Source organism: Mytilus californianus, unplaced genomic scaffold (genome assembly GCF_021869535.1).
Source record: "Mytilus californianus isolate M0D057914Y unplaced genomic scaffold, xbMytCali1.0.p SCAF_2, whole genome shotgun sequence".
NCBI classification, from domain to species: domain Eukaryota; kingdom Metazoa; phylum Mollusca; class Bivalvia; order Mytilida; family Mytilidae; genus Mytilus; species Mytilus californianus.
The window spans coordinates 107,363,193-107,382,876 of NW_026262668.1; the positions used below are offsets into that span (position 1 = coordinate 107,363,193).

The 19,684-nt window shown below is 32.0% G+C and overlaps 1 protein-coding gene across 3 annotated transcripts in view; it reads right to left on the minus strand.

Moving 5' to 3' along the window:
- LOC127730680 (stimulated by retinoic acid gene 6 protein-like) overlaps positions 1–13,489 on the minus strand; it is an 88,386-nt gene extending 74,897 nt beyond the window's left edge. For all 3 annotated transcript variants that reach the window (XR_007995216.1, XM_052239194.1, XM_052239195.1), the window contains exon 1: positions 13,278–13,489. The gene's annotated coding sequence lies outside the window, so the exon portion shown is untranslated. The remainder of the gene's footprint in view (positions 1–13,277) is intronic.
- Between the last annotated feature and the right edge of the window lie 6,195 nt (positions 13,490–19,684).

Sequence of the window (19,684 nt, forward strand, 5' to 3'; positions counted from 1 at the left end):
ATTCCAATGGATACATGTACTAATTTGTGTGTTTTTTTGTGTACTCATTTGAACCAGAATTAAAACAGAAACAGAAGATGCTTGATTTCTTGATTTACAACATATTTGTCACGTTTAAAGGACGTGTTTTCCAACAAACAATCGGCATTCCCATGGGAACCAACTGTGCTCCTCTTCTTGTGGACTTGTTCCTTTATTCATATGAGGCTGACTTCATACAGGAACTTCTTAGGAAGAAAGAAAAGAAGTTAGCAATATCCTTTAACCTCACTTTCCGCTATATAGATGATGTTCTCTCACTAAATAATTCAAAATTTGATAACAATGTTGAACGCATCTATCCCATCGAACTTGAGACAAAGGATACAACAGATACAGTTAAGTCGGCCTCATATCTTGACTTACATCTAGAAATTGACAATGGTGGTCGGTTGAAAATAAAACTTTACGACAAAAGAGATGATTTCAGCTTCCCGATTGTGAACTTCTCATTTCTATGTAGTAACATTCCAGCAGCACCTGCATACGGAGTATATATCTCCCATTTGATACGATATTCCAGGGCTTGTATCTCCTATCATGATTTCCTTGATAGAGGGTTTCTATTAAACCAAGAGTTACAAGTGGTGATGTTGAAATCGTCCCTTCGTAAATTTTACGGACGCCTTCACGAGTTGGTTGACCGTTATGGAATATCCATTTCACAGATGACAATGGATATGTTCCAATTGTCGTAACTACAATCCCGTCTACTTTTCCCCGAATGTGACCTATCGGAATTAGACTTATCACCGGGTTTGTACTAACATGAGCAACACGACGGGTGCCACATGTAGAGCAGGATCGCCTTACCCTTCCGGAGCACCTGAGATCACCCCCAGTTTTCTATATTGTGTTTTGTGTACTGTTATAAAAATAAGGAGATGAGGTATGATTGCCAATGAGAAAACTATCCACCAAAGTTCAAATAAAGTGGATGTAAGCAATTATAGGCAACCGTACGGCCTTCAACAATGAGAAAAACTCATATATATACTGTATAATGAAAAATATAAAACAATTCAATTGAGAAAACTAACGGCCTAATTTATAACAAAACAATTAACGAAAAACAAATACGATAGACATGAACCAACGACAACCACTGAACTAAAGGCTCCTAGCTGACTTGGGACAGGCACATAAAGAATTTGGCGGGGTTAAACATGTTTGTGAGCGCTCAACCCTCCCCTAACCTTGGACAGTGGTGTAACAGCACAACATAAGAACAAACTATAAAAATCAGCTGAAAAAGGCTTAAAGTACTTTAACCTATAATGGTTTACTTTCATAAATTTTGACTTGGATGGAGGGTTGTCTTAATAGCACTCATACAACATCTTCTTATATCTATTAACTCATCAGATCGATACAAAGCAGAAAAACATCAATAATAAACACAGACCGGACGTAGCAGGGTATTTATCCATCCCTCATCCCTAACAACAAAAAGTTTGTTTGTCTTTTTTTTTTAGCCATGGCGTTGTCAGTTTATTTTAGACTTGTGAGTTTGAATGTCCCTTTGGTATCCTCCCTTTTTCTTCTCAAAAACAAAACTAAAAAGCATCCTACTCCGGAGCACTTGAGATCAACCCCGGTTTTGTGTGGGGTTCGTGTTGCTCAGTCTTTCTATGTTGTGTTTTGTTTACTGTTGTTTGTCTTTTGTTCCTTTACTATTTTTGTCATGGCGTTGTCGGTTAGTTTTCGACTTTAAATGTCCCTTTGGAATCTTTCTGCCTCTCTGCATTTACAGAATTATTTTCCTCTTCAAGCACATTGCATTTTTAACTCCTCAAACAGACAATTTTAATTAATCTAAAATATGAATATGTTTCTATTTAAAAATATAAACATATTTAAGGATAACATTTAATAAAAAATAAAACATTATTCAATTGTATTTGACAACAACAGAAAAAAACTACGCTTCATTGGTAACTGCTATTTACATGCTTTATATTCCTTAATCGGTGTCAAGACGGATGAAATTATGCTTGTTCTCTATATAATCCGATAGTTATGTATGTATTGATAGTGATACACATGGTTATCCTTGAATGTTAGCGACCTATTTTCTTACACGCAATGATAAGTGTGCTTGGTCATATAAAAAGGGGATTTCAAACTGCCAAAACGAATTCGAACTAAGCATCATGGATAACTATTGTTAAATACTTTGACATACAAACACATATACCAAAAAACCGCAATCTAAAACCGTTGAAACATATTTATTGTACTTCTATTTATTTGTATTGATTTAAAGATAATATAATTTCTATTTCTTGAAGATAACACTACAAAAGTCTAAAAGTCTGAAAAGACCAGTTTTTGTCTTAATTTGCATGAAATTTTACTCGACATTCTCCAAAAGTATGACTTGTGTCTTAATTTTTCTTGACAAATTCTCATTTATATTAAATTTGTATGAAATTTACTCGACATATTCTCGACATCCTGAATATGGTCTTAAAATTTCTTGACAAATTCTTGACATTTGAATACTGTCTTGAAATTTCTCGACATATTCTCGACATTCTTATTTTTTCTCAGTATGGCTTGACATATTCTGAACATTTTGAATCGTGTCTTAAATTTACTTGACAGTTCTGAGTTTTACAAATCATGACCAATATTCCTGATATAACTTTAATCTTTATTTCTCTTTATATGATATACTGTTGTTTCAAGTTACACTTCTTTACAACAACAAAAAAAGTTGGGCATGTAAAATAATTGAAAATTTGGGTATATAAATATTTTTACAAATGCAAATATGGCTATGAAATCTAAAGTATAAAATAATTCAAATGTGGGTGTGTTGATATAAAACAATTTCAATGTGGGTTTTTAAATAATTACAAATTTTGATTCCTAAATCTTATAAATTAAATGATTCAAACCAATCATACTGTAGACATATTTCATTCTACATTCATAATATTCAATGTTGATATGGTAAATAATTATTATACCAAAATGTGGTTTATATAAATAGCAAATTATGATGATATACAAATCATTCATTTAACAGAAGAAAAATTTGTGTAATGTCATCTGTTGGAATATATTAAGTATTACACATGGACAGGATGTTCCCCATAAAATTAAGGTATTCCACACCCCAGAGTACACGCAACTGTCAAATAGAAGTTCTTGCTTTACCTGTAATCAGCCATACAACTTATCAGTTGACCGACCATGCCACTACAATTTAAAAAGTTTGTTGATAGATGAAAATGAAAATCATCATTTTGATGAAAAAAAATTGAATTGAAATGGATTTTCTTCATCAAAATTATGAAGTTAATTATTTTAACATACAAACAAATTGAATAATTCCCAAAGATTAAAAGAAAATTATTATCTACTCCAGGAATAATAAAAAAAATGTATTTAGAATGGGTCCCATCAATGATTTCTATAGAAATCATCGGTCTTATGAAATGGTTCTCAAACAGACATGCATAATAAAGATCTAAACATTTTTTTCTTTTCAGGAAGGAGTTATCACAAATATTTATTTTTGATAAAAAATTATAAAATTCAACACTCAAATTTGAATGAAAAAATGTTTTTGGGTTGTTCTAAAAAATGAATAAGGTTTTTGAATCAAGATGGGAACAAATTCTTTGACCTAAACGAAAGCCCCCCCCCCCCTCTTTTTTTAGCCACACAAACCCAAAAGATGAATTGTGGGGTCCAAAAGAGATACAAGACACCTATTTTAGTAAAGCAAATTTGACTGGCAGTTTTGCGAACGGCAAAAATCTAAATGCTGTTTGTCAATACCTTCGACTTATATTCCAAGTGAAAACAATTACTTAAATGTTTAATAAAAATAAATCAAAATTAAACTACATGGGGGATTATTCAGGGTATTCCAACTTAGTTGCACCAAAAGGGTATCTTACTATACCAAATTAATCCTTGATTCTTCAAAGTTAAGTTTAGCCATAATAAAAAGGTGTATATAACAGCAATAGAATGTCATAAACAGTGCAGAATAAGTCTGTTCACATTTCAGGCGAAATTTATACTGTTGAGATAGTGTCAAGACATATTTAAGACTGTCAAGAATGTGTCGAGACATATTCAGACATTATTTAGAATGTCAAGAATATGTCGAGACATATTCAGACATTATTAAGAATGTCAAGAATATGTCAAGACAGATCGGGACAAATTTAAGACAGTCAAGAATTGGTCGAGACTAATCCAGACTCTTATCAGATGATACAGGAAGTGTCGAGAAATTTTAAGACAATGTTCATACTGTCAAGACACTTGTCAAGAAAAATCAAGAACCTTATTAGACAAATTCATACTATGTCAAGAATTTTTAAAAATTATTCAGACAAATTAAGAATGTCGAGTAAAAATTCATGCAAATTCAGACAAAAACTGGTCTTTTCAGACTTTTTGACTTTTGTAGTGTAATCTAGTCATTATTTTGTTAGAAAATACTGACAAAGGTATTTTGCATAGATTGAATATCTAAAAACTATAGTTGTAATAAAGATTGAGAACAATCTTTACACATTTTGTAGTTAAACGACAAGTTGAACAACAGATCCCAGGTTTCAGAAAATGCCAGCTTATTACATAAATTTTTTATCATATACTTTGAAGATGAAATTAACATCAACTACGTACCATAAACGGTCAGATGTCAAAAGTGTGTCACACTTTAAAATTACGCTATATATTTCATATAATTTATACTTATAACACAAATCTCAATTCTGGTCGAAAATATATATTTAGGTATATAGTATGTTTAGGGAAAACATTTCAATAGTTGTATATAAATAGTGATTTCTCCGTAGTGACACGTCATTAAATGTTTCATGATAACCATTAATCAAAGTACTGAAGTACTGAACATCGGATGACCGCAAGTTCTGGAGGATGGTCACAAGCACTTGCCTCAGAAAAAAGAAATCACATCTCCATACCTGAAAGTGAGATTAAGGTACATAGATATATTTTTTCCTGAGACAAGTTCGTGTGTGGATGATGAATAAATGACAGGGAATTCAACCTCACCGTAATAACTATCATATTGTAGTGATATAATCATTTGTTTTCAGTTTACTCTGGTTTGTTGTTATATATTATATTAATATTTGTATATAACAGTTATTATATTAATGTTTATATATATAACAGTTATATATAATTTTCATCCATTTGTATATCATTCTATTCTACTATTCTAATAATAGCGCAGTGCAAGTGCATGGTGGACACTCTTCTGTAATAATTCGTTTTTCTAATATATTGGATTTGAGTTGGCATTCATATTTTCCCGCAAAACGTTCTTGAGATATTCTTCCGCATGCGTTAGATATTCTTGATTTGTTATTGATATATATGTTACAGTGAATTTGTATAATCAGGGATTATGTAGAATCAATATTTCAAATTTTTTAAAAGTTTCAAGAAGAAATCATCAATTGCAAAATATTGCGCATTAGATTTGTAAAATCTTTGAACACATTTATTTTGTGTCATAAACCTATATTATGTCAAAAATTTGATCACAATCCAAATTCAGATAGTATCAAGCTTGAATATTGTGTCCAAATTTGATCAGACTGTTCAGGGTTCGACCACTGCGGTCGTATCAGGCTGGGTTCAGCGAAGCATTTCATTTTGAGTTGATATGCAATCTTCTTAATTTTAAGTCCATCATGATTTACCAAGATCATATGACAAAAATGTTCTAAGTGTAAATCCACAGTGTATGTTATTTGTGGTAAAACAAATGGTGTAGAGGGTTATGGAACATCTGTTTTGTGTATTTTGTGTTCCAATGAACACGAAATTCTAAATGAGAGAACTGGCTCAACTAAGGCATAGAAAAACATACAGAACGAATGATCTGCTATGATTTTAATCTATTTTTTCACATGATTTCCAAAACCAAATAAGAAAAAGGTGCGCGATACTGGCTCTTGGGGGCCTCTAGTTTTGGTATCTTAGATGTTTGTACGTCAAACTTTATTTCCCTTAGGCGTGTAGAACAATCTGATTCAATATATGAAGGACAAGGTTTTTCAAAATGTGGATGTTGTGGTAAAAGCAGATGTGCCAGGATCAAATAGACGTGCCTTCAAAAAAGCAGGGCAAACGTCACTGTGTATCATCGCCACCGGAAATTGGGTACTAACGAAGCGGAGAGAAATGGAAAAAAAAAGTAAACAAGGTAAGAATTCATTCAATTTAAAGCATTTCTACTGATTTGACGAGGGTACCGCTTAAGAAATGATTTTCTGATATATAATTCTTTAAATTATTAGGCCGATAAGTACAAAATTAAGACAATATTTTGTGTTATACTCCAAACCTTGCCACTTAGTACCTGAAAATTTCGAGGTCGATTGTCCTCTGTCGCACCATTGGCAAGATATTCAACTGTTTTTCATTATTTTTCCAGACACGTTTTTAGATTATGATAGTGTGACATCATACCGACTGAAATCTGTTGTCATAAAAATGTTTTTAAAGAATATGGACCAAAACATTGTTTGTTTATTGTACGGCGAATTGCAGGACGCTGTACGGCGAATTGCAGGACGCTGTACGGCGAATTGCAAAATAACAACTTTTGTCTGTACGGCGTCTTGCAATATATTGTAATTTAAAGATGAAATTAATCACTGTTTAGATAATATCAAGTGACGATATTTTGGCTGTATCAAAGCTTTACCGGCTTACAAATATACAGAATAAACTACTTATCAAATATTATAAAATATATGCCGTTAATTTCGTTCAGAAGTCGTCGTTGCGTACCTCTATTTGACTTTGTGTTTTTAAAGACAAAAAGGTTTTTTTTTTCAACCATATTATCCTAAATACATTCATATATCGTTATAATACTAACGACTGTTGTCTTATTTGTTGTCAGGGTGAAATTTTGTAAGTTCAATAAAAAAAAAAACCGACCATTCATCTTTTGTTGGTGCTGTTTTTTTTTTAAAATATAAACAGTGGAGATGTTGTATGATTTCCAATAAGATAACTTTCCACCAGGGTCAAATAAAGTGTATGTAAGCAATTATATGCTATCGTTTGGCCTTCAACAACGAAAAATCGTACCTTACAGTCGGCTATAAAAAGCCCCGACATGAAAATTGTGGAAGGATTCAACAAGAAAACTAACGGCCTAACTCATAACAAAACAATTTACGAAAAATAACAAATATGATAGAGATGAACCAACGACAACCACCAAACTACAGGCTCGTGACTTCGGACAGACACATAAAGAATGTGCTGGGTTAAATAGATATAAGAAGATGTGGTATGAGTGCCAATGAGACAATTCTCCATCCAAGTCACAATTTATAAAAGTAAACCATTATAGGTCAAGGTACGGTCTTCAACATTGTTTATTGTTTATTTTTTAAATTTCTGAAATGAATAATTTGTTAAATGAAAAGTGAAGAAAATACTTTGTTTTCATTGAGAATTAGGAGAAATAAATCATGAATTGTGTTTCGAATTAATTTTCTTGTTTCTTATTGAAAATAAGATTGCATTTTTTTTTTTTAGTTTAAGTAAATTCAATTAATCTTTTTATTGACAGGGAAAAAAATAATAAAAGACTGTTGCTAAGGCTGTTTGGCCTAAACTTAAATGAGTAGATGGAGGGGTAGTGAAAAGGAGTGTATACGTCCGAATTTTCATTGTTACAGTAGTACATTAATGATTACTATGTATAATATTTCTCATTAAATTTTAATGTGATATTGTGCTAATTAAAATTATATAATTAATACAAGTAAGACTTGCATTAGCCTTAAAAGATATAGCAGTACGTGATTATTTGTTTTCAAACACACCTTCTCTGTTTTTAAACTTATAAAGGTATGGATCTTGGCCTATCTGTTTGGTTGAATATAAATGTGAATTCATAGAGTTTCAAAATCAACAGTAAGCCCTATTTTTGTGTGTGTGTAAATAATCTAATCTTTAGATAGATGCTAAAATTAAAATCATTTTTCTTAATAAGAAAATAAAGTGCAACTTAAGCACGCCTCAATGTAAAAAGGTGTACCCGACTTATTCGTTCACGATAAGAATTTACCGATTTCGGTATTTTAACAAGACTGTTTACGAGGGCAAATAAATAAATGAACGCTATCAAATCAACATTTAAATTTACGTGGATTTTTCCCAAAGAATTTATGAGTATGCACCATCAGGATTCAAAAATATGTAACCGGAGAGCATGATTCTACTTGCAAAATCGCATGTCTCCACTGGGACTCGAACCCGGGACCTCTGTGTTACAAGGCAGCGCGTTAACCGACTGAGCTAAAGAAGTACTTCCTTAGCTCAACCGCTTACGGCTGACTAAGTATCTACTAAATGTTCTAAGAGAAGCAATCCCGTCACACTTCCCCCACCTCAAGAGTCATTATACTCTATAATGATGATATCTTCATCTTTTTTATATTTATATTTTAACCTGGCTAGGTATTTCTTCTAACCGTGGGTTTTTATTGTTGGGCGCCAATGTAACCGGATAGCATGATTCTACTTGCAAAATCGCATTAATAAGTATATAATATTAAGATGACAACCAAAAAAAACTTCATACAAGGTCATCTTTATTCTCAAGTAGAAAGTTTATATAAATAGTTTATGCCGTAGCCACAGCCGGATTTGTATCCCTTGTATCGGATTCTTCTTTCATTCTTTCCAAAAATGATTAATCTAAGGTTAATATTTTTTTTAAATTCAAACAGTGTTAGCCACCGAGCTTGTTCGTTTCTTACTATATAGAGATGAAGTTTTTTTTAGAAAATGAATGTTCTTTATTCTAATATATTGGCTGTATCTGCCTTTTACAAATAAGACAATAACTTGAAAAAGGAGACGTGGAATGGTTTTTACTGAGAGGACTTTCAAACGAAGTCCAAATAAAAAAGATTTGACCAACTATTGGTTACTATACACTTCACAATGAACAAAACCCATACCGTATCAAAATTGCCTGATTTATGACAAAATCATAAACAAATATGTCAGGCAGCAACTTACGACAGCCGCTATATTACATGTTCCTGACCAGGGACAGACACATATATATTGAGGCGGGCTTAACTCAAACCTCCCTTAACATGGTGCCGTGGTGTAGCAATACAACATTTTTTTTGCAGAGAATGATAATTCATTTATATTTCATTTTATCTGAAAGTTGAAAGAGAATTCATTCACTTAATGGTTCTAAATATTCAATGCGGAAAAATTCTCCTGCCATTACCTCCTTCCTTCCCTCCACCCACAACCCATCCCCGAAATGTTCATCACTTATATGCAAATGCTGACTAATGGTGTATGGTTAAAACATTTGGTTGAGGCAATCTAAAGTTTGAGAACAGAAACGACATGCAGCTTTAGCTTTTTTTCATTTATAAAAGGGCATTACTCAAGAACGGTAACAGTGACGCTACCCAATTTATAACTTGATCTGTGTTTTGTGGTGATAAGCATTTCGTGTAAGTTTTAAAACATTTGGTTAAGGCATACTAAAGTTAGAGAACGGAAACCAATTATTGGGACTTTCTGGACGGACGGGAGAGACGGGTCGGACGGACATGGGTAACATTTAACGCTACTTCAGGGCAGAACAACAGGTCAGTTAAACAGTGACATGCCTTTCCGAAAGTTACAACATTTGCCAGCTTTTGTATATGCCGTATTCATATTGTATACATCAAGTATGTAAAAGATGTAATAGGACTGTGTTCAAGCCTTATATTCATGTATACATCTTAAATGGTGTCAAGCGAATTGTATTTTTATCAAATGCATAATTAGATATTTGAACCTAATACTTTATTTTCTTCAAAAAGACGGCAAATAAATATTATGAAATTAGCAAGTTGCCATACAGTTGAAAACAAGTTGCCATACAGTAAATTTGTCAACATGAGCAAGTTGCCGTACCCTAGACTTTATTTTTTATGGTCTATATTTTTTAAAAACGTTCATTTTGACAACAAATTTCAGTAAATATGATGCCACACTATAATAATCTAAAAAAGTGTCTGGAAAAATAATGAAAAACAGTTGAATATCTTGCCAATGGGGCGACAGAGGACGATCGACCTCGAAATTTTCAGGTACTAAGTGGCAAGTTCTTGAGTATAACACAAAATCTTGTCTTAATTTTGTACTTTTCGGCCTAATAATTTAAAGAATTATATATCAGAAAATCATTTCTTAAGCGGTACCCTCGTCAAATCAGTAGAAATGCTTTAAATTGAATGAATTCTTACCTTGTTTACTTTTTTTTCCATTTCTCTCCGCTTCGTTAGTACCCAATTTCCGGTGGCGATGATACACAGTGAACGTGCAATAGTCGAGTTCAACCAAATTTAGTTTGTAAAAATAGATGATTGTTTTTGAAATATTGTTCTTAACATTTTAATATAATTTGTGCTTAATATTTAAGTTTATTGTTCCTAACATTTTAAATATGTTGTTCCTAACATTTTAATGTATTGAGGTTATCATTTTAATATATTGTGCTTAACATTTTACAATTTATGTTTATAATGTGGTTTTAATATGATTATTTAAGAATTAATTATTTAACTTTTATTCATTTTCTATAAAATAAAACTTATTTATCATTTCAGTTATTATATATAATCCCTGACATTTTTTCTAGTGATTATACATAATCCCTGAAAATTTTAGTGATTATATATAATCCCCAAACTGACCAGTGATTCTACATAATCCCTAAAAAATTTTAGGGATTCTACATAATCCCTGATTATACAAATTCACTGTAACATATATATTTCTCACGACAAAACATTTTCATATCATTTATCTATGTTCTTAAAAATTATTTTCATGAATATTTATTGATGAAGTTTATATATAACAAGCGATAATGAATGTTATTTTGCACTCGATAATGTCCGCGTATTTATACGATCGGTTACCAGTTAAAAACGAAAGTAAGTAGAAATCTCTGTGGCAACAATACACCGGAATGCCCTCACGGTCATTCGATGTAAAAATCTGCAACCATTTAGAATCATGTGCAAAACAGTGTAGCCGAGACCATTCATTGGCGCGCTAAAATATCCCATTGACTGGGTCAGATTAGGTGAACGTTCGTCTGTAACGCCCACAACTCACGACGTATTTATTATAGACATTTAAACTGTGGGGTCACCAAAGGGTCTCAACGCCTAAATAAAATAATTCGAAAAACTAATCAGGAATAACCTTTGTGTTTTGATTTATATTGAATACTTAAACGTTCTTTACTTGTGTTTTTGTTATGTTTTGATAATGATTTTTTATGATATCGGACGTTCTTTCTGCAAAAAAGGATTTAACTGGCTTTAAAAGTTACAATGGATGTGTTGATTATTATCTTTTTTTCGGACGTCAAAGCGATATAACAATTGCCGTTGTCCAATGATGTCATCTTTAAACTTTTATCTGGTAAAAATATTATTTTAGAACGAATGCATGATCATTTTTAAAAAGTGTGCAAACACAAAACATATAGACAAAATATACTTCTTTCCAGTCTTTTTCGTATTTGCAAGTTATTAGACAGTAAAAAGGCTATTTGGATCAAGCCTTGTGAAATTTGCATTTACGTTTTTGAATAGGTAAAATGTATAGTTTGGTGATCTTTTCTGCTAACTACTAAACCCTTGGCAACAGAAACATATTCAGCTTTTTTTTTAATCGACCCAATTTACATAGTAATGAACGACTTCGTACATTTTATGATCGCAAATAAAATATGTATATAATATACTGTGCACTGTAGTTCGTATATATACTGAGACCCTTTGGCAACCCCATAGTTTAAATGTTTATAATAAATACGTCGTGAGTTGTGGGCGTTACAGACGAACGTTCACCTAATCTGACCCAGTCAATGGGATATTTTAGCGCGCCAATGAATGGTCTCGGCTACACTGTTTTGCACATGATTCTATGTGATAAACAGTACAATTTTATAAAAATCGGACCTGAAATTTTTTTGACAATGAAAAAAATGTGTTTATATAAAATATATAAAATTGTAAAACTCTTTTGACCTTTGACTTTATTACCAATATACTGGAAATTAACCATACAGACAGCTAATAATAGTAGATATTTTAGCAGTATCTTAAAGATAACGTTAAATACTGCTGTCGGTATCACTTTTATAAAATGTAATACTGATGAAAACAGTTTTGCTAGAATGTAAATCTGTTTCGGAATTTTAATTCCATTATAAGATTAATAAAAAGGAATACCAGGAATCGCCAACAATGCACAACAGTACATTAAATAAACTCATCATACATACCAATATTAAAATTGTGTACGCCACACGCGCGTTTCGTCTACAACTGACTCATCAGTGACGCTCGAATCAAAACAGTTAAAACAGACCACACCATCAAAACAGATAAAAACAGACCACATCAATCACTTACACTGATTTCTCCGGAAAAAAAACCAGACATACATTTTGAACTAGATTTCTATAACTGCGAGTACTTTCAGATCGGTACTTTGTGTCTTCAGTGTTTTGTGCTTTATATCAATATGATGAGTCAGGCCTTTTCAACTGATTTATTTTAGCTAATTTTGTGCCTTTACACCACTGTGTGATATTAAGGGTAGAGTTGGGCGTCCGCAAACATGTTTTAGCCCGCCACATTCTGTATTAGCCTGTCCCATGTATCAGGAGCCTGTAATAGATTGCTGTATATCATTTTTTTTTCGTTTTTTTTTTTACATAAATCAGGCCGTTATTTCATATGCAAAAAAAAAACACACACACAAAAACATGGTCCAGATCGACAGTATTTCAAACCTGAAAATTTTTTGAAAAGTCTTCACTTGATTTTTTAGGTGTAAAATATGCGCACGACAAGGTCTAATAAGGAGTATGTTGAAGTTTGAACTGAATGACAAATAATTAAAATGTTCATTAAAGACGTTGTTTGGTAAAATCGAAGTTCTCAGAAGTCAAATGCTTCATCCATCCTTGATTTATTTCAAAGGATTCAATCTTGTCTATTTTAAAGATAAATATAAAGACAATACACACTGGGGAAATGGAAAGGCTTTATCGTAGACATGTAATCTAAGACATTGACCATGAAGATTTAAAGACAAGCAGTTTTTTTTTCAATGTATGACTTGTGATGCCTTCTCTCATTTTGTAGTACATTTGAACTCACCTAGTGATGTCGTCCTTGTCTTTATACGGTTGCTACGTTAGTTTCCACTATGAAGTGTCTTAATCACCGACACATATACAGATATGTTAATCCGATTTGAGTTAATGTCATATGAAAATCCAAAATGAACTTATGCAATGAATTATAAGAACAATACATATGTTGGTTGTAAAAGAGTAGTTTAGGTAACTTTTATGATCTACCTGGCTTTATTTACTTCCTCATTCGATATGTCTAGGTCAACCGTCTGTCGTTCAATTTTATCCCATGCCATAAAATATTTCTAAAAATGTAGCTACCAGATGTATCAATAAAATCATAAATCGGAAATGTTTAGTTCTACTTGCATACAACATTTGAACAAATCATTAGGACAGATACTTATTTTATTTCTATGTGAAATGATAGGCAGACAAGTTAGTTTTTAAATCTTGATTGTATCATATATAGATGATCGATACACTACACTACGTATTGTCACATGTGACGCCAGGTTAAGAGCTGCACAATCTAAAAAAAACATTCGATTGATTATCTATAATTAATTACATAGTTATTTTGACAATTAAACAGAAATAAATCTTAAATTTCATATCACTTCAAAATGTGTGTATATATTTAGGATGATGTATGTCTAGAGAGAGATGGACAAACTAGCTGTGACTACACTCCATTCTGTCATATTGTGATTTACTTTGATATACAGTATTACATTTCTTTCCTTTAATCATGTACAGAATAACAGTTCGACCGTTTTATGTTCATGGAAGGAAAGTGTTGATCTTTAAAATTTCGTTATCAGAACAAACGAATTTTGTTTTTCCTATTTAGAAAATAAACTAATGTAGCTGCTACTTGTGAGTCAGAAGCTTCATCCATTAAATAAGGATGAGGCGAATAAAGGGTTTATGGTGATACTAATTTCTATGCTTTCCCTAAGACAAGGAGATATGTTGGAATGTTAATATTCATAAAATAAAGATTGAGTTCGAATTTTCATTTTAAATTTTAACGGTCCATAAATTATATTCTATGCAACATTAAAAAAAATGTACAAATTCTTCACTTCATTTTTTAATCCAATTCGGGATATTTATAGACATAACTATCAATTAGTTTTAACAAGATTAATACCACAGCTGGTTAACGTTTCGTCCAGGCTTCAGCCAGATTCGACGCACCATTTTTGAATTAAAGGTTTTGAATGCTTTTAACTTTGTAATTGAATTGATTTTGCAATCGTTTTGTTTCGAGCGCCACAGACGAGTCTAATGTAGACGAAACGCGCGTCTTACTTACTAAATAGTGAGCATGGTATCGTTGACCACATTTTACCACTGCATGGGATGATAGAACTGCTAGTAAACTCTTCGTCCCGAGTGTATCAACATTACAATATCAAACATGATATTGCTGACAGGAAATATTATTTGTTGGATGATTTTCTGTAAATTTACTATAAATAAAATGTTTTCAATCCTTAGCGTACAATGAACATTGTTTAGGTAAAAGAAATATCACTATAAAGGGTAATTATCATGGCATTAGGCAACACAAAAAGAATGAACTGTTTTTTACATAACAGAATTTTATCTATGACTATACTAAATATGAACTTTTATTTTGATCAATGAAATCGGATTCATACAATTGTTATCTTGCATATCTTGATGGGTTCCGTTGCGACGTTTTAGATTGGGACGTTCAATCTGTTTACATTAAACTAAATTGAAATTTAAACTTAATACAAATCTCCCCTTGATCACTGCACTATGATATCAAGGTTACGTGATCCGTTGAACCTATGTTTTGAAAAGATTCTATTTGTAAAAGATGAATACACACAGTAATATTAAATCGCCTACACATTAAACTAACTTAAAACCGAAACTTGACCCCTTTCAAAGTATTCCACAGTTAGTTGATGTTTAATTGGATATTTGAATAGTTTTTATATTGATAAATTATTCTAATTCTTATAATGAAATCGCAAACAAATACCACCGAACTACAATAAACCTGGAATTAAACTTCGTCACAGAACTATAAAATTGAATTGGAATATATCCTAGTATCATATTTTGTTCACAGTTTGATATATTCCGTTAAGGGATTATGTTGTACCTCATATTAAAAGAAAATAACGATGATATTTAACCCTCAACGGAATAGACATATATCATTGAATACAGTAAAGAAAATAACGATGATAATTTAATCCTCAACGGAATTGACATATATCATTGAATACAGTAAAGAAAATAACGATGATAATTTAATCCTCAACGGAATTGACATATATCATTGAATACAGTATTTTGGATATATTTCATATTCCAGATATCTTGATGTATTCAATTGAGACGTCAAGTTGGAAAATATACTCTGCAAAAAAGAAACGCGTATGTCCGATTATTTTTCATGAATATATGAATAGTTAAGTATAAAAGCAATGAGTTATCAAAGGTGTAAATCCAAAATACAAAATACCGGTAAAACATTTTGGAAACTATGTACGTGTGCTTTTCAAAACATTGAAAGTGAAGTCTAGTTCAATTTTGTAGAAATGAGATAACAATTTTGCTAATACATCATAGTCTTCCTGGACAATAATTCCACCTTATTTGGATTCTTGTACATACGACCTATGATTTGACTTCAGTTAAGAAGGGTTTTGAATGTGCTCAGCATGTTCATGAAAAATAATCACCGAATAAAGTGTAAATAGGAAGCCAACAGGAAAACCGATTTCGTTTGCAATGATCAGCCTAATAGATATCAAACAGGTATTGCTTGGAGACCAAAAAATAAAAGCCAGGACACACACATGAGGTATGGAATAGCCATCTTGGCAACCAACAAAGACGAAAAGATATAATTTGCTGGTTTTGCGGTGAGTCAGGAGACACGGGTTTGTACTCTTCGTATGTATGCCTGATGAAAGCATTGTTTTCTGGGCGTTCATAAGTAAAAACAAGTGAGTGTCATGGGTGTCATCAGGTTTAACATTTGACAAGAAAAATAAATTAAACGAAAGGGTAACCATATAAGCGTTACGGTTCAAATAAACGCCATAAAAAGGCCACATGGTAAACGATATAATTAATTTACATTTAATTTCTATTAATTCGTGATTTTAGTAGTATAATCCCCAAACTAAATATTCTTATTAAGAGACCATGTTGATTTTACAGGACTTGCCGAAACCTTCTGAAAATTGAATTCATGACCACCCAAACTTGGTGATCGATCAAATGGATCGGAAAATGTCGATCAAATGGGAAAGATAAGAAAGTCTAGTAATGTCTGTCCATTTTAGGAGATAATCCGATTAAAAGCCGAGACGATAGCATAGAACGATTGAGAATATTGATAAAACATTAATGGAATTAAAACAGCTGTTTGTGTCTTCTACTTTTCGAAGAATGATCAAACAAATACAGAACTGACAAACTGTTTCAGGAGTTACTAGTAATATTTTACTAGTTGTCTTAGTGGTTACGAGATTATCCTATAATACATGATGAGTTGTTATCAAGCCATCATGAATCACCAAAGGTTTTCTCTAGAGCATTTCTTTAATAAAAAAAAAAGAGGCTTATCCAGTGATTGTTGACAGATATGCTGATCTTGGCATATAATTAGTGATTACGTGATACATGTAGTAAGAAGCATTTTAAAACCCAAATCATTGAAAAAAATACAAATCAAATAAAGTTGATGGTCCATGGAACGTCAATGGCTCGACGACCTATGAACTAGTTTAATCATATTTTGAGTCGGACTTCGATGGTTTCTCGATACCAAATAACATCTACGCGTATGTGGAGCTTTCATGGAAAGTGTGGAAACACAGGGTCCACTCATCTTATTGGAAAAAGGCTATTGATAATAAACAATATATTGGTACTGTGTCGTAGGACCTCTCGAAAGTGTTCGACTGCTTTCCTTATAATTTATTGATTTTGAAACTGAGGACATATGTATTATCTGAATGCGCTATAAGATTGATATATAGCTATTTAAAGTAGTATGGGTGTCTTCGCTATCTTGGATTGTAAAATAGCAGAACACAATAGATCCAGATTTTCAATCAATATAAAAATAAGAAGATGTGGTATGATAGCCAATGAGACAACTCTCCACAAGAGACCAAATGACATAGAAGTAAACAACTATAGGTCAGCGTACGGCCTTTAACAATGAGCAAACACCCATACCGCATAACCAGCTTTAAAAGGTCTCGAAATGACAAATGTAAAACAGTTCAAACGAGAAAACTAACGGCCTGATTAATGTACAAATTAATGAACGAAAAACAAATATGATATACAGCAACAAACGACAACCAGTGAATTACAGACTTGGAACAGGTACATGCAGAATGTAGCGGGGTTTAACTAGTTTGCTGGCGCCAAACTCTCGCCATAACCTGGGACAGTGGTGTAACAGTACAACAAGAAAAAATATAAAAATCAGTTGAAAAGGGCTTTACTCATTAGATCAATACAAAGCAGAAAAACATCTAACAAAAACACAGACCGGACGTGGCGAGGTATTTATCATACATCCCCACAACAAAAAAGACACTAAGTACGGACCTGAGAGTACTCGCAGTTACCGACAGCTATATCAAAGCCAATAACAACTAATAAAAAAATCATGCATCTTAGACTAAATATCGATCAGTACACATCCAACATTCAAGTGATTTAGCGTGAAGACGTAATTAACAGTCAGAGAAAAACATGACCTTGTACAATGTCAAGATACAGGTATCAAAAAAAGTAAAATAACAAAATTACCGAACTCCAAGGAAAATTCAAAACGGAAAGTCCCTTATCAAAATCAAAAGCTGAAACACATCAAACGAATGGAAAACAACTGTCATATTCCTGACTTGGTATAGGCATTTCCTTATGTAGAAAATGGTGGATTAAACCTAGTTTTATAGCTAGCTAAACCTCTCACTTGTATGACAGTCTCATAAAATTCCATTATATTGACAACAATATGTGAACAAAACAAACAGACATAATAGGTAAAAATTTTAAAAATAGGGGTACAGCAGTCAACATTGTGTTATAATCTTAATCACTATAAAAACAAACAGATATGTCAACAAAGAAAAACAAAATGGCATATAGACAAATCACATAAACAAACGACAGATTGTCGAGCCACAAATGTGCATTTCCAATTAGGATGAACTATCCCGTACAGCCAAACTTCCAAACCAAATCTTTGTATCTATGGAAGAATTTAGTAAAAGTTTTAAGTAATTTGTGGTAACGAAATCGGTAGTATATTTTGAAAAAATTCTTGATTATTTAACGAAAAAATATTATCAAGATAACGGTACGTGTTGTTGAATTTATCAATTAATTCAGACGGGTCTTTACTGAGTTTTGTTATCTATATTTTATTTCATAATTCTATCATTTAATTTTTTCTACCTTTTATTCACATAAATGTGTTTTCTGTATAATCCATGCAAAATCTTTCATTTTTTAAAACATGTAGCTTGAAAAAAATCTTGGTGGCCTATCATTTTTATTATATTTTTGAACAATATAGCAATATACTTCATTATGGCAAAGTATAAATAAATTCCATCATTTTACGTTTATACTCCCATACAACTTTAAGTACAAGAAAAAAATGTGTAAAAGCTGGTATTGATATAAGTAAGTACCTGCAAAGATATATATAAAGGGTTCTATATAAGTTTATTGGGATATCTTTCCTTTTTAAAATTTTCTTGAATTATATTTTTACTTTTTGTCAAATAGCTCATTATACAATTATGCAGATAATAAGAACTCGCATTCTGGTATCCGATACATGTATCTGTATTTAGATTTTCCTGAAATCGCAATAATTTATCTTGCATTTTTGTCCATTCTTAAAAAATCGCAATAATAAATGCACGCAATAATTTCTGAGTTTACAGAATATCAGGCTAATAATTCTATACGCCAGACGTGCTTTTCGTGTACAACAGACTCACTGGCCAGTGACACTCGTATCAAAAATTTTTAAAGTCCAAATTAAGTACGAAGTTGAAGAGCATTTAGTGCCACAAATTCCAAAAGGTTTTGCCAAATAAAATTAAGGTAAACTATTCCTGGGATAGAAAATCCTTAGTATTTCGAATAATTCATAGCTTTGTAAACAGTTTCTTTAAAAATATGACAATGTAATTGATAATTCATGTAATCACAGAAGTCCTGACTACTGGGCTGGTGAAACTCTTGGGAAGGAAACCTCCACCAGCAGTAGCATCGACCCAAGGTCTCAGGCAATAGCCATCGGTAAGATAACTGAATTAAAAAATATATGTTTTAATTTAGATGACAATAGTATACGTTATGAAATAGAAGTTCAGTTACTTGGTTTTTATCAAC